This window comes from Carassius gibelio, chromosome B22 (genome assembly GCF_023724105.1).
Source record: "Carassius gibelio isolate Cgi1373 ecotype wild population from Czech Republic chromosome B22, carGib1.2-hapl.c, whole genome shotgun sequence".
Classification (NCBI taxonomy): Eukaryota; Metazoa; Chordata; class Actinopteri; order Cypriniformes; family Cyprinidae; genus Carassius; species Carassius gibelio.
Window position 1 is genome coordinate 20,552,874 of NC_068417.1, and position 13,657 is coordinate 20,566,530.

Below are 13,657 nucleotides of genomic sequence, written 5' to 3' on the forward strand. Positions count from 1 at the left end.
ACAAATAATGAAATGGATTTAAAGAAAAAAAAATAACAGGTTTTATTCCAAGATAGCATGGAATAGATTATAAAATATGATGTTATAACAGCATATTATACAATCTATTCCATGCTGTCTTAAAATGAATTTATTAATTAATAATCTTAATTAATTCATGCCGCAATTAATCTTAGTGCACAAATAATAATGTCACATCTAAATGAAAATACACCATTACAAATGTAACTTCAAATCTTAAAAGTTTGTAAGCATTAACTGTAACGTTACCAACATTTTTAAAAGTAAAAGCACAACATATTTCTTAATATTAGCTACTGCATGTGACATTTTACAGCTAAAATGTTGAAGTTGAGCTGTTTTAACTACTGTAATCATTAAAAATGTAGCAACTTGAATATCACTTCCTAACATCATCTCTAGCAAGTAACTCTCTTTCTCCTCTCATGTTCCATACTTGGATCTGCCTGTGGAACACGCTCATCTTTCTGTCCCTCATCTTCACTGGTGGCATGTTGCTGCATAACTGTCTGGCTCACTTCACTGCTGCTAATATTTAACTGCGAGGTGCTGCTGCTGACTATGCTGCAATATTTCAGAATTTAAATTCCGCAGTTTTTTTCTCTCGCGATCGCCTTTCTCAGCCACACCCCTTTCTTTCCGTTTTTTGACCGCGGCCGCGGCCGCGTTATGCATATTGTTTGTTTATTTCTATGCTTCTTCAATCGAACGTCTTTGCTGATGGTTTCTTCCTACTCTTCCACTTCTTCTTCTTCTTACTTGGCGGCCACGGCCTCTACAGCCATGGACCGTAAAAGAAAGAGTGCAGCTGGCATCCAAGGTGCATTGCTGCCACCTACAGTACTGGAGTGTGAAACAGATTAGTGGGGGGAAAAAACCAACAGGTGATGACTGCGTGCGTTTCGTGCGTGCGTGGTGGGTGGTGGGCCGGCGGGCCGCCCCGGAGTACCGGCCGTTCTGTGATTCTCCAGATCACACAGATGGCCAGTCCGCCCCTGGCATAAACCACCTCCAAACCACATCCATTCTGAATCCATTGGTACATTGCTGTTTGTTTCTTTCAGCTGTTGTTCTCTCCTGAAACTGAGGTTCAACTGATGGTTAAAATAAATTGAGAGACATCATTGTTCTGTGTTTCTGTTTACATTTAAATCTGGTTCAGGTGTGATTAATTAATTGGTTAAATTAACTATGCAGGACAGTGGCCCTGCAGGAACGAGAAGGGTATTCCTGCACAACCGGAGGCTGCAGTTACAGGACCGCAATTCTGTGACCGCAGGTTTAGGACCCTAGTATTTTTGTGACAGCGCCACCTACTGTACTGAATCAACACTAATTAAAGATGGACAACGTGGACAGCAACCAGAAGGTGAGTATCGATATTAAATTAAATTATATTTTATAACGTTTAAAAGGTGCAAAGTTTACATAGTGAGAACTGCTACCTATGAATTAATAATTAATTCCCACCAAATTAAGAATTTGTGACCTAGTTGTATTAATTACTACGACGTTAATTCGTGGCCATGATTTCATAAATCCTTGTTGTGTTTTAATGACGAAGTATTATAAGTGAATCTAGCCTGCACATTAATTAAACTTATCAGATGACATAGCATGGTTGATGTAAGGTTTGTAAGATTTACCTGCAGCTTAATGTATTAGTGTGAATACTGGCTTAATAGTCGTTGTTTTACCATATTTATGTATAAAATATATTTTATAATTAAACTGCACTGACTGCCTAGTTGCACTGTGTGTTAGCCTGTTGTTATGGCATTGTTTTGCAATGATGAATGAGGCATTTGGCAATTTTAATAGTTTGTTACAATTTGGCCTAATCTGCAGGTCTACTCCACATACAGTTATACATTGCTGTCATGTGTCAGTTTCTGTCATGTTCTGCATGGCCAATATGAAGTGATTTTATGGATTCGATTAGGCTCACTGTAGGACAGATGATTAAAAAAGGCACTAGGGATATTTTCATGATCTCAAAATATTCTAACAAGTAGACTCTCTCTTTTCCAAGATACATATAACAATCAAAAAAGGGAGATCCCTGCCCGAATTGAAGAGATGCACCACATGCTGCAAGGACTTTCACTTTATATATATATATATATATATATATATATATATATATATATATATATATATATATATATATATATATATATATGCCAGTTGAATATGTTAAACAAATGTTTCTTATTGATCTCTCTCTGTCTCTCACTCTCTCTTTCTCTAGAGTTGAAGCCTACAGCCGTTCTATCCATGCAGCAACTGATGGAGAAGGGGTTCACTTTGGTGCTGTTGTGATGTTGTCACAAAAATGACATTTATATACTGTACAGACCAAGAGTTTGGACACACCTTCTCATTCAAAGAGTTTTCTTTATTTTCATGACTATGAAAATTGCAGATTCACACTGAAGGCATCAAAACTATGAATTAACATGTGGTATTATATATGGAATTATATACATAACAAAAAAGTGTGGAACAACTGAAAATATGTCATATTGTAGGTTCTTCAAAGTAGCCACCTTTTGCTTTGATTACTGCTTTGCACACTCTTGGCTTTCTCTTGATGAGCTTCAAGAGGTAGTCACCTGAAATGGTCTTCCAACAGTCTTGAAGGAGTTCCCCGAGAGATGCTTAGCACTTGTTGTCCCTTTTGCCTTCTGTCTGCGGTCCAGCTCACCCCTAAACCATCTGGATTGGGTTCAGGTCCGGTGACTGTGGAGGCCAGGTCATCTGCCGCAGCACCCCATCACTCTCCTTCTTGGTCAAATAGCCCTTGATGCCTTCAGTGTGACTCTACAACTTTCATAGTCATGAAAATAAAAAAAACTCTTTAAATGAGAAGGTGTGTCCAAACTTTTGGTCTGAACTATTATATATATATTTAACTTACCTGATAATGAGCTTATTCACCTTAAGGAAGTGAATCAATATACTGTATAATTCAAGAGACTTTTCAAGAGACAATTCAAGACTTTTAAGGTTCTTCATTTTTTACAATTGTTTTAACATTGATATACATCAATTTTACAAAATTGATATTTCATTTATATTTTGTGTAAATTCATGTTTAAATTTAAAATTGTGACTCAAAGCACACTTAGTAATTTAACTCTGCTGCATTTTGAATCAAAAATCACATTTAAAAACATGCTACTGAGATTAATATATTGATGCTATATACAAAGTAACGTGACTGCAAACTAAACCAACAGGATACTAGAACTGCGTTCCTGAAACTGCAGCCATCGCTATATTGGCCAGTACGGTAGGTGGCGCTGTCAGGAAAAACTAGGGTCCTAGAACTGCGGCCCAGATCTGCGGTCCTGAATCTGCAGCCTCCGGTTGTGCAGGAACATACTATTGGCTTAGAAAAGTACACATGACACACCTTTGACAAACCTGAAATACAAGTGTAACAGGTCAAACCACTTGCTACATTTATTTTCATGTATGGCCCCTTTAATTGCACAACACCCTTAGGACAGGTTCACACCGCAAGCTGCAGCAGAGCAGAAGCAGGGCGTTAGCAGCAGGTAGGCAGAGCAGTATGGAAAGCCTTTTTGACATTTATTCTTTAAGCTGTACTAGTATCTTTTTCCATGTTACTAGTACTTATTTTTTAGATACTAGTATATTTTCCATTAAGTACTAGTACTTATTCATTAGGTACTAGTGCTAATTCTTTCAGTACTAGTGCATATTCTTTAGGCACTAGTGTCTTTTGTAAAGTTACTAGTACTTAATCATTAGATACTAGTGCTTAATCATGAGATACTAGTACTTATTCATTAGATACTAGTGCTTATTTATTAGGTACTAGTACTTATTCATTAGATACTAGTGCTTATTTATTAGGTACTAGTACTTATTCATTAGATACTAGTACTTATTGATTAAATACTAGTACTCATTTATTAGATACTAGTATTTATTTATTAGGCACTAGTACTTATTCATTAGATACTAGTACTTAATTCAATAGTGACTAGTAACTTTTATATTGTTACTAGTAACAAATTTAAATTTTTTGCTATTGACTTCTATGGGGATCCATCATTGAGATATCAACTATTGAGTTTTGACTAGTATGTATTCCATTAGTGACTAGTACTTAATTTTTATGTACTAGTACTTATTAATTAGGTACTAGTGCTTATTTATTAAAAACTAGTTCTCATTCATTAGATACTAGTACCTATTAAATAAATACTAGTACTTATTTAATAGGTACTAGTACACCTTTATTAGATACTAGTACTTATTCTAAATGTTACTAGTATGATTTTTTATTTTACTAGTATTTTTTTTTTTTGTTGAACTCTACTGTAACCATGTGGACTAGTCATAACATAAGACGAGTGAAAAAGCAGATCTGACTAGTAAGATAAGAATAGTTACTAGTAGTGATTAAAAAAGGTACTGGTGTCTAAAGAATAAGAACTAGTACCTAATGAATAACTACTAGTATCTATTAAATAAGAACTAGTATCTAATGAATAAGTACCAGTATCTAAAAAATAAGTACAGTACTAGTATCTAATGAATACTTACTAGTAATATTTAAATAGATACTAGATACAACTGCAATAATTACTAGTCAGAAATTAAAAGATGATATCAAAAACAGAATAACTCTGAGTCCCTGTTCGTTTGGAGATATCTTCAACCTCATTAAGAACTAGTAAGAATGTATTTGGAGATATCTTCATTTAAACAGATCATTACATAAACATGAGTACCTCTCCACCGTCCAATCAGAGTCCACATGGTAATACAACACGCAGAATAAATTTGCATTAGGATTGCGTTTTAAACTTTATTCTCATAAAAATACGCGCGATGGTTTGAAGAGCAGAGATAAAAGCATATATTGTCACAGTCATTGTTTATTTTCATCAAGTTTCATCAGTAAAACGTCTATCTGAATGTTATTCAGCTACATCTACAGCGAAAGCTGAGATTCCCAAGAGGGTCTGGCTGCAGACATATGGGCGAGTGGAGCTCCACTCAAGAGCGGAAATACATCACCTCCACTAGCGACGCCGCTGCCATGTTGGACCGGGCCACACTTTCAGTAGAATTACTTCGCCTCCACTAATGACGCGGCCGCCATGTTGGTCCGGGTAACACTTTACGTAGAGTGGAGCTCCATTTAGTGAGATTACTTAGTCTAATTGTTATAGCCACAAAAACTAGAGGGTTGACAGCACTTACTGAAGTCACCATCAAGCCAGTTGAATGTGGCTCCTGTTAAATATGCTCCTGACTGACAGTGTTGTTAAATCTCTGGCATGAACAATTACGTCAGATGGGTCAAGTTTAATTACAATACTGACATTTAATTATCATTAATGTTAAAGCAATTTACTTGTTGCTGAAGGTGCCTGGGCCACCACAGTTGTGCTTTGTTGTTCTGATGTATCTGATTGCTGGGCTGGGGACACAAAGAAGACATGAGCACAGCAAAACTGGAGCAATACTAAGTCTGTGTGCTGACGTTAGGTAAATTCAACACAGAAAAGTACTACTGCATCATTCACCTATGACAGTCCCAAAGCAGACAAGGTGATGGTGCTCAGAAGTTCCAGTCTCTATTTGTGGAGGTGTTATGAGGATGGATAACACTTGATATACATTTGATCTGAAACAAAAAAGTAAAACAATAGAATAACAGAACAACAAAATAGAAAAAATAAATATGTTAATGTCACATGTAAAAAGACTTTGACTTCTAGGGTGGCAACATACATTTAAAATGTAAAGAGTGTTGCATCTTCTATGCCAATCCTATCCCTGGAGGTGAATGAAAAATTAAATATGAAAACAACCTCCTCATATGACCTTTTTAAAATTATACAACAAATGCTAAAGGAATACACATACAAAACGATCGTGTCCTTTCATTATTCACTACGTTATTTTACCACAAGCCACCAAAAACTAAGTTACATCTATGCTATCTGTCATGTACTAAAGGTAAAAATTTAAAGAGCAAACAATTAACAAATAAGTTTATCAGAAATGTATTATCCAAACTTTACTTCCCCAGTCAACTGAAAAGAAAGTATGTTCTTCAAGAATTTATTGAAGAAGAGGCAAAGAAAATAAGGAAGCTTTATTTTACTTATCCAGTTCTTCCTAAAGCCAAAGAAGTAACATTTAAAATTCTAAAGGACATTTATCCATCTAATCACTTCCTACAAGAAAGATTTAATTGGGAGAACAATTCATGCGGGTTCTGTGAGAAAGATATTGAAACTGTAGATCATATGTTTTTGAAATGTGAATCTGTACAGACTTTTTGGCTGGAATTTCAAAATTGGCTTCATTTCAAACAGATATCAATACACCCTTTGACTGTGATCTCAGTTAAGGTTGGAGTATTGTTGAAGGAAAAGATCCTAGACTTTTTGATAAATAACTTAATTACTTTGTGCAAATACTAGATTCATAGATAAGTAGATAAGTAAGATAAGTACGTTTTTAAAGGTTAAACCTCACTTCAGCGGATGGAAGAATGAACTAAAGATATTTGCAAAGTCTCTTCATTACAGGATTGACAGGAACGCCCAGAAACTCTTGTATGCTTTGAACTTGTTTTTGTTGTTAGAATAAGACCCTAAGACATCTTTATTTTTCTTTCCGTTATTTATTCCGTTTTATCTTATGGTGTGATTATTGTTATTTGTTATTTTTTTCCATCTTTTTTCTTTCTATTTGGCAGTATCAACACTAATTATATGTGTTCAGTTGTTGAAATGTGGCGTAAAGGTTTGTAATTGAACTTGATAACTTAATAAAAAAACACATTGGACAGACACATTGATCTATAAATTACTATATGTGGTGTATATATGATCAGTGGCCAGACATCAACATTGCTCGCGATATAAATCTATAAATCCATAGTGTTTATTAATTCTTTTGTTAGTAATTTCACGTAAGCCCTGTGCGTTTTTCTTACACTGCACGTTACAACAGCGTCAGTTCAACATTTTAGCAATGCAGAGATAAAATTACCTGAGTTCAAGTTTGAAGTACTCCCCGCGACGCCATCTTGATGTTGAAGTGGAGGTGACATATTTCCGGTTTGAGAGTGGAGCTCCACTCGCCCATGGTCTGCAGCCAGCAAGGGGCAAGGAACTCGACCGGAAGTTGAAGTCAGGTGGGGGCTGCCATCTTTTAGTAGAACTTCACTTTCGTTAGCATTCCCATTGACTCCCATTCATTTTGGCGTCACTTTGACAGCGAATAACTTTACATCTGAGGCGTTTAAAGACTCTGTTTGTCCATTATTTATTTCTAAAGATACACGACAATGTATAAAGGGCTCCATTACCTTCTATGTTACATTATGGCCCCGTATAAACAGTTTTTGTAAAAAATAGGCTAACGATTGCGTCATAACCACTCGGCTCTCTGTCGCATTACCGTACAGACAGGAGGAGAAGCTCGCAGGCAATTAACTTAATATGGCGTACTGGCGTTACATTTTAAAATACTTTACAAAATAATTAATCAGAATACTTACTCCTGCTCATTCATAACAAAGAACTCCCCGCTCAAGCTCGCCGTCTCTGCAAGATTAACGATGGCAGTTTGCACGCACAGCTACTAGAAGATTTACATCTGTCAGACAGGTTGCTGACGTAGTCAAGCTTCGTTTGAGTCTGCGCGTCAGAAACGGAAGTGCTAAAAAACGCTAAAACTGGGCTTCATTTGCAAGGGGCAAGGAACTCGACCGGAAGTTGAAGTCGGGTGGGGGCTGCCATCTTTTAGCAGAACTTCACTTGCGTTAGCATTCCCATTGACTCCCATTCATTTTGGCGTCACTTTGACAGCGAATAACTTTACATCTGAGGCGTTTAAAGACTCTGTTTGTCCATTATTTATTTCTAAAGATACACGACAATGTATAAAGGGCTCCATTACCTTCTATGTTCCATTATGGCCCCGTATAAACAGTTTTTGTAAAAAATAGGCTAGCGATTGCGTCATAACCACTCGGCTCTCTGTCGCATTACCGTACAGACAGGAGGAGAAGCTCGCAGGCAATTAACTTAATATGGCGTACTGGCGTTACATTTTAAAATACTATACAAAATAATTAATCAGATTACTTACTCCTGCTCACTCACGACAAAGAACTCTCCGCTCAAGCTCGCCGTCTCTGCAAGATTAACGATGGCAGTTTGCACGCACAGCTCATAGTAGATTTACATCTGCCAGACAGGTTGCTGACGTCGTCAAGCTTCGTTTGAGTCTGTGCGTCAGAAACGGAAGTGCTAAAAAACGCTAAAACTGGGCTTCATTTGTCTCAATTGAGTTCCAATGGGGTCGCTGTGTCCATTTCTTTTACTGTCTATGGCAGCCAGACCCTTCTCTTCCTGGAACTTCATCAGTGAGTCTCACTTGTAGAGTTTCTGCGCGAGGGCGCCCTCCGGCGACGAGTATGAATTAAAAATAAATAAATTCCTAATTTGAGTAAAAATAGCTAAAATAATTAAGAACTTTGAGGTAAAAATTTGCAATTCCTCACGTTCTTCTAAAGAAGTGTGCATTATTTTGCAGCTATATTTATATTTAGTCTTGTATAGGCTTCTCAGTTTTGTATATTATAGTGAAATAGTGTTATTACAAAAGTAATGTTCCTTATTTTGTTTAGTGTTTTTATTTAGAATTAATAAACATAACATAATTATTAGTTATATATATACAAAAAAAATAAAAAACATTGAGCAAAATTGTGCAGCCCTTGTTATTATTACTATAATTTTTTATTAATATCTTTTGGCCTTCTTTTCAAATAAAGAAAATGTTTGTCTGAAAACCACAAGGTTTGGATTTTGTCCCGCTGTCTAGTCTCTGTTTCCCTGGGTGTCCACTTGTGGGCTCACTTGCCCTTAGGCACTTCACCGTACACTGTTAATTATTTGACTGTAAATTTACAATAAATTGCAGGTTAATAATTGCATGACTTCCACAGTAAGTTACTGTAACATTTTTACAGTAAATGATTGTGAAATGACAGCTGTATACTGTGACTTCACAGTAATTATGACATCGCATTACTGTGATTTAGCGGTAAGCTGCTGTAGAATTAATGTATTTAACTGTGAAATTACAGTTGGTGTCTATCTATTACTGTAATTTAGCAGTAAGCAGCTGTAGAATTACTGTACATATCTGTGAATGTCTATCTATTACTGTGATTTAGCATAAATGATGGACCAAACAAAACTGATAAAAACAGTGACATAACTTTTATTTTTTAGAAGTAAAATACAATTTAATTACATGAATAAAACACTGGGCAACAGGGATTGACACTGGGTAACAGGAATGTGTGTCAAAAGAGAAAGAAGGAGACAGAGAAGAGAGTCTCGCTCCTTCCCTCGCAGCTGGCACCTGCATAGTGTGGGTTCTATCCACTATATACAAAAGATAAGAAAGACAAAAAGTTTAAGTTACTCTGTGGTGGACTGACTCCCTGTAAGTATGATGTATGATTGTAACACTAATCCTAAAATGTCTACAATTTAAGTAATTTCAACTATTAAAAAAAAATTATGTGAATAGTACTCTCATTTAATATTAAATCAACAAACCAGGACTCTAATCACTCCTGTTACTTTTACCCAGTCCTATTATTTTTCACGTGAGTAACTGGACTGAAAGTAACATGATTGAGGTTAAAAGGTTAGTTCACTCAAAAATGAAAATTCTGTCAGTAATTACAGAGCACAAATTAAGATATTTTTGATGAAATCTGAGAGCTGGATCACTCCTCCATCGGCTTCTAAGGGTTTGAAACTTGCTGGCCCAGAAAAATTTATTAAAGACATCTTTAATATAGTCCAAGTGACTCCAGTAGCTCAATCTTAAGTTTATAAAGCGACGAGAATACTTTGTGCGTAAAAAAAAACAAAAAACAACTTTATTCCACAATTCATTTCCTTCTCTGTGGGCCTTGAGTTTTTTCATGTAGTATAACAGCGTAGCGCTTCTGTGTTATACGTCACACGTAGGCTCACTATTGGCCGACGCTGGTCATGTGTGTGATGCATGTGAGGTATAACACAGAAGCGCTACGCTGTTATACTACATGAATTCACCCGAGGCCCAGAGAGAAGGAAATGAATAGTGGAATAAAGTCATTATTTTTGGGGGGTTTTGCGCACAAAAAGTATTCTCGTTGCTTGGTAAACGTAAGATTGAGCCACTGTAGTCACTTGGACTATATTAATTATGTCTTTAATACATTTTCTGGGCCAGCAAGTTTCAATCCCTTAGAAGCCTATGGAGGAGTGAGACAGCTCTCAGATTTAATCAAAAATATTTTAATTTGTGTTCCGAAGATGAACGAAGGTCTTATGGGGTTGGAACAACATGAGGGTGAGTAATTACTGACAGAATTTTCATTTTTGGGTGAACTAACCCTTTAAACAAAAATTGCATGCTAAATTGCATAGTAATTCAACACAGTAGCAAGTAATGTAAATTTACACTTAAAACTATTGTAAAGTACTGTAAATTTGACGTTTTTTAGACGTCAAGGCATGTTAAATTCAAATAAACGTAAAAACAATTAATTTTACACATTTATTTTGCAGTCTGTTTAAACTCTACATTGAATCAGGAGACACTATAGAACACATTAAAGGGATAGTTCACCCCAAAAATCTTTGGAACACAAATTAAGATATTTTAAGAAATCCGAGAGCTTTCTGTATACTCCATGGACAGCAATTATTTTACTTTCAAGGCCCGGAAAGATTGTTAAAATAGTCCATATGTATACAGTGGTTAAACCTTAATGTTATGAAGCGACGAGAATACTTTTACTGCACAGAAACAAAACAAAATAGAATACCGACTTTATTCAACAATTTTTTTCCTTTCTGTGCCAGTATCCGATGCTGTTCACGTGATGTGTTCTCGATCATGCATGTGATTGCATTGGGCACAAAAAGTATTCTCGTCGCATCATAACATTGAGGTTGAACCACTGTAGTCACATGGAGTATTTTAACGATGGTTTTACTACCTTTCTCGGACTTGAAAATGGTTATAACATAGTAGTCTATAGGTGGGATCAGAAAGCTCTCAGATTGCTTAAAATTTTCTTAATTTGTGTAGAACAAAATTCTTGTGTTTGGAACATCATGAGGGGATGTAATTAATGACAGATTTTTCAATTTTGGGTGAACTAACCCTTTAATTGCTTCAGTAAACTTCTTACTGCATAACTACATCTAGCTTAAAGGAACACGCCAACTTTTTGGGACTTTAGCTTATTCACCGTATCCCCCAGAGTTAGATAAGTCCATACATACCCTTCTCATCTCCTTGAGTGCCTCTGTTTGACGCACCCACCGCTAGCCTAGCTTAGCACGAAGACTGGAGGTAAACGGCTCCAGCTAGCATACTGCTCTCAATAAGTGACAAAATAACGCCAACATTTTCCTATTTACATGTTGTGATTTGTATAGTCACAGTGTGTACAAATAACAAGGTCATATGAGACACAACCATCTTCTAACTGTATACATACTGGGAACTATATTCTCAGAAGGCGAAGCACTGCTACTTCTGTGGAGTGATTTACTCCAATTCTGAGCAAACTCTCTGCTCCTCACCACAGGGCTTCTCAGGTGCTGTGAGAAAATCACTCCCCAAGTAGCAGTGCTTCACATTCTGAGAATATAGTTCCCAGTATGTATACGGTTAGAAGATGGTTAGAGTCACTGTGACTATACAAATCACAACATGTAAATAGGAAAATGTTGGCGTTATTTTGTCACTTATTGGGAGCAGTATGCTAGCTGGAGCCGTTTACCTCCAGTCTTCGTGCTAAGCTAGGCTAGCGGTGGGTGCCTCAGACAGACTTACGGCAAGCACGGAGATGAGAAGGGTATGTATAGACTTATCTAACTCTGGGGGATACGGGGAATAAGATAAAGTCACAAAAAGTCAGCGTGTTCCTTTAACACAGATACTGTGTTTCATTAGTCCGTTTTTAAATTGGAACACAGCTTACATTAGATTGACATCCATTCGAAGTCAATGAGCTTCCTGATAAGAGTGCAGACTTGCTGGTTCATGTGACCTCTCTGCCTCTTAGATTTTGTGCCCGTCTCTGGGTTGATGCCCAAGAAGCACCTACAAACAAAAAGACAGAAGAAACCTGTTAGTTTAATTCAAGTGTGATGAAAAAGGTGTCAGTTCCCAGTCACCACCTTCAGTGGGTCACTGCTTTTGCAGTACAGAGTCAAACTAAAGTTAGCTCAGTTTAAATAAAGGTGTAATTCAGGTTTAAGTACTGTAATTCAGAAAAAAAAAATGCATGGAACTGAACTGAAAAACATTTCCATCACAAACACAGTCAAGAATAGACCTTCACCAAAGTAGAGGTGTGTGATTTACCTAGGCAAAGCATTCGCACACAACAATTTACATAATTTACAAAAAATTAAATTAAAATAAAATAAAAAAAAAAATACATGGACATGCGCACTTCATTTTTCTGTTGACGAGAAAGACAACGGGTGCTCAGTTTCACACACACAGCAGGGAAGAAAATTATAAAGTTACTAATTTGAGATGAATTTAATCCACCTTTGCCCAAATCCACAAACACCATAATTTATCTAGTTGATAATAACTGTCATAATACCCACATTAAGGCCACATCTTACCTTATAACTTTATTTATCGTCGGTCAATGTAGAAAATGCTGTGGTAAAAGAGAGAACGCTGTTAGAGTAACTAAGATAAGCTTTAAGTAAAGCTAAAGTTAAATGTTCGACGGTGTATCTAATCAGACATCTCACAGTTAACTTAATACGGTATAATTAACACTACAACCAACGTCTTTTCATTCAAATTTGCGCGCTTAAACGTCGACGCGAGTCTGCTCCAGCTAAGTTACAAAAACATGACAACAGAACCTACAACTAACGCTAATTTGGTTCATACTTTTAAAATTACATGCACTATCATATAAAAAACATCAAATTGATAAAGTTTGACATTTAAACACTTACCGCTGTCTGAATCCACCGAATGAGACCACGTAGATCAGAGAGCTCTGATGACGCTCTGATGGCGCTGCCGCAGTTGCCACTCAAAAAAGACGGCATTCACAGTGGTTTCTTGTAAAAGCCCCGCGTCTGCATTATTTTCACAGTAAAAGTCTAAATACGGTATTATATTGTGAATTATCACAGTTAAAGCCTGTGAAGTGGTAATAATGTAATTAACTGTGAAATATTACAGTTATATCTTGTGAAATCCTGGAAAAATTTTACAGTGTAGGCACAAGAATTCCTCTAGTCTGGTCCTGTCTTCACAGTAATTGCACTCCATGAATCGTCACAGATTTTGGGTGCCCTGTACAGAATATTAATGTAAAAACATTCAGTGTCTGCAGCACCAGTGCTACAGTCATGCCCAAAAATATGGACAGCTTTGGTATATATGATGATAAAGAAGGCTGTGAAAATTAATCTGCATTGTTAATCCTTTTGATCTTTGATCTAAAAAATTCTAAAAATTCTAACCTTTCATTGAATAATAAGAATTTAAAATGGGGGGGAAATATTAT

General features: G+C 36.4%; 2 long non-coding RNA genes across 3 annotated transcripts; both read right to left on the bottom strand.

Moving 5' to 3' along the window:
* Positions 1-5,243: 5,243 nt before the first annotated feature.
* Positions 5,244-7,097, bottom strand: LOC127986989 (uncharacterized). The gene is made up of 3 exons (XR_008161015.1): positions 5,800-7,097; positions 5,592-5,692; positions 5,244-5,485 (listed from the first exon to the last, which is right to left on the bottom strand). It is a non-coding gene; the product is annotated as an uncharacterized LOC127986989 (long non-coding RNA).
* A 2,334-nt stretch (positions 7,098-9,431) lies between these two features.
* On the bottom strand, positions 9,432-13,193 carry LOC127986992 (uncharacterized). 2 transcript variants are annotated; one of them, XR_008161019.1, is made up of 4 exons: positions 13,098-13,193; positions 12,750-12,787; positions 12,092-12,213; positions 9,432-9,482 (listed from the first exon to the last, which is right to left on the bottom strand). It is a non-coding gene; the product is annotated as an uncharacterized LOC127986992 (long non-coding RNA). The 2 variants fall into 2 exon arrangements; XR_008161018.1 differs by lacking the exon at positions 13,098-13,193 and having other exon boundaries at positions 12,750-13,041.
* Between the last annotated feature and the right edge of the window lie 464 nt (positions 13,194-13,657).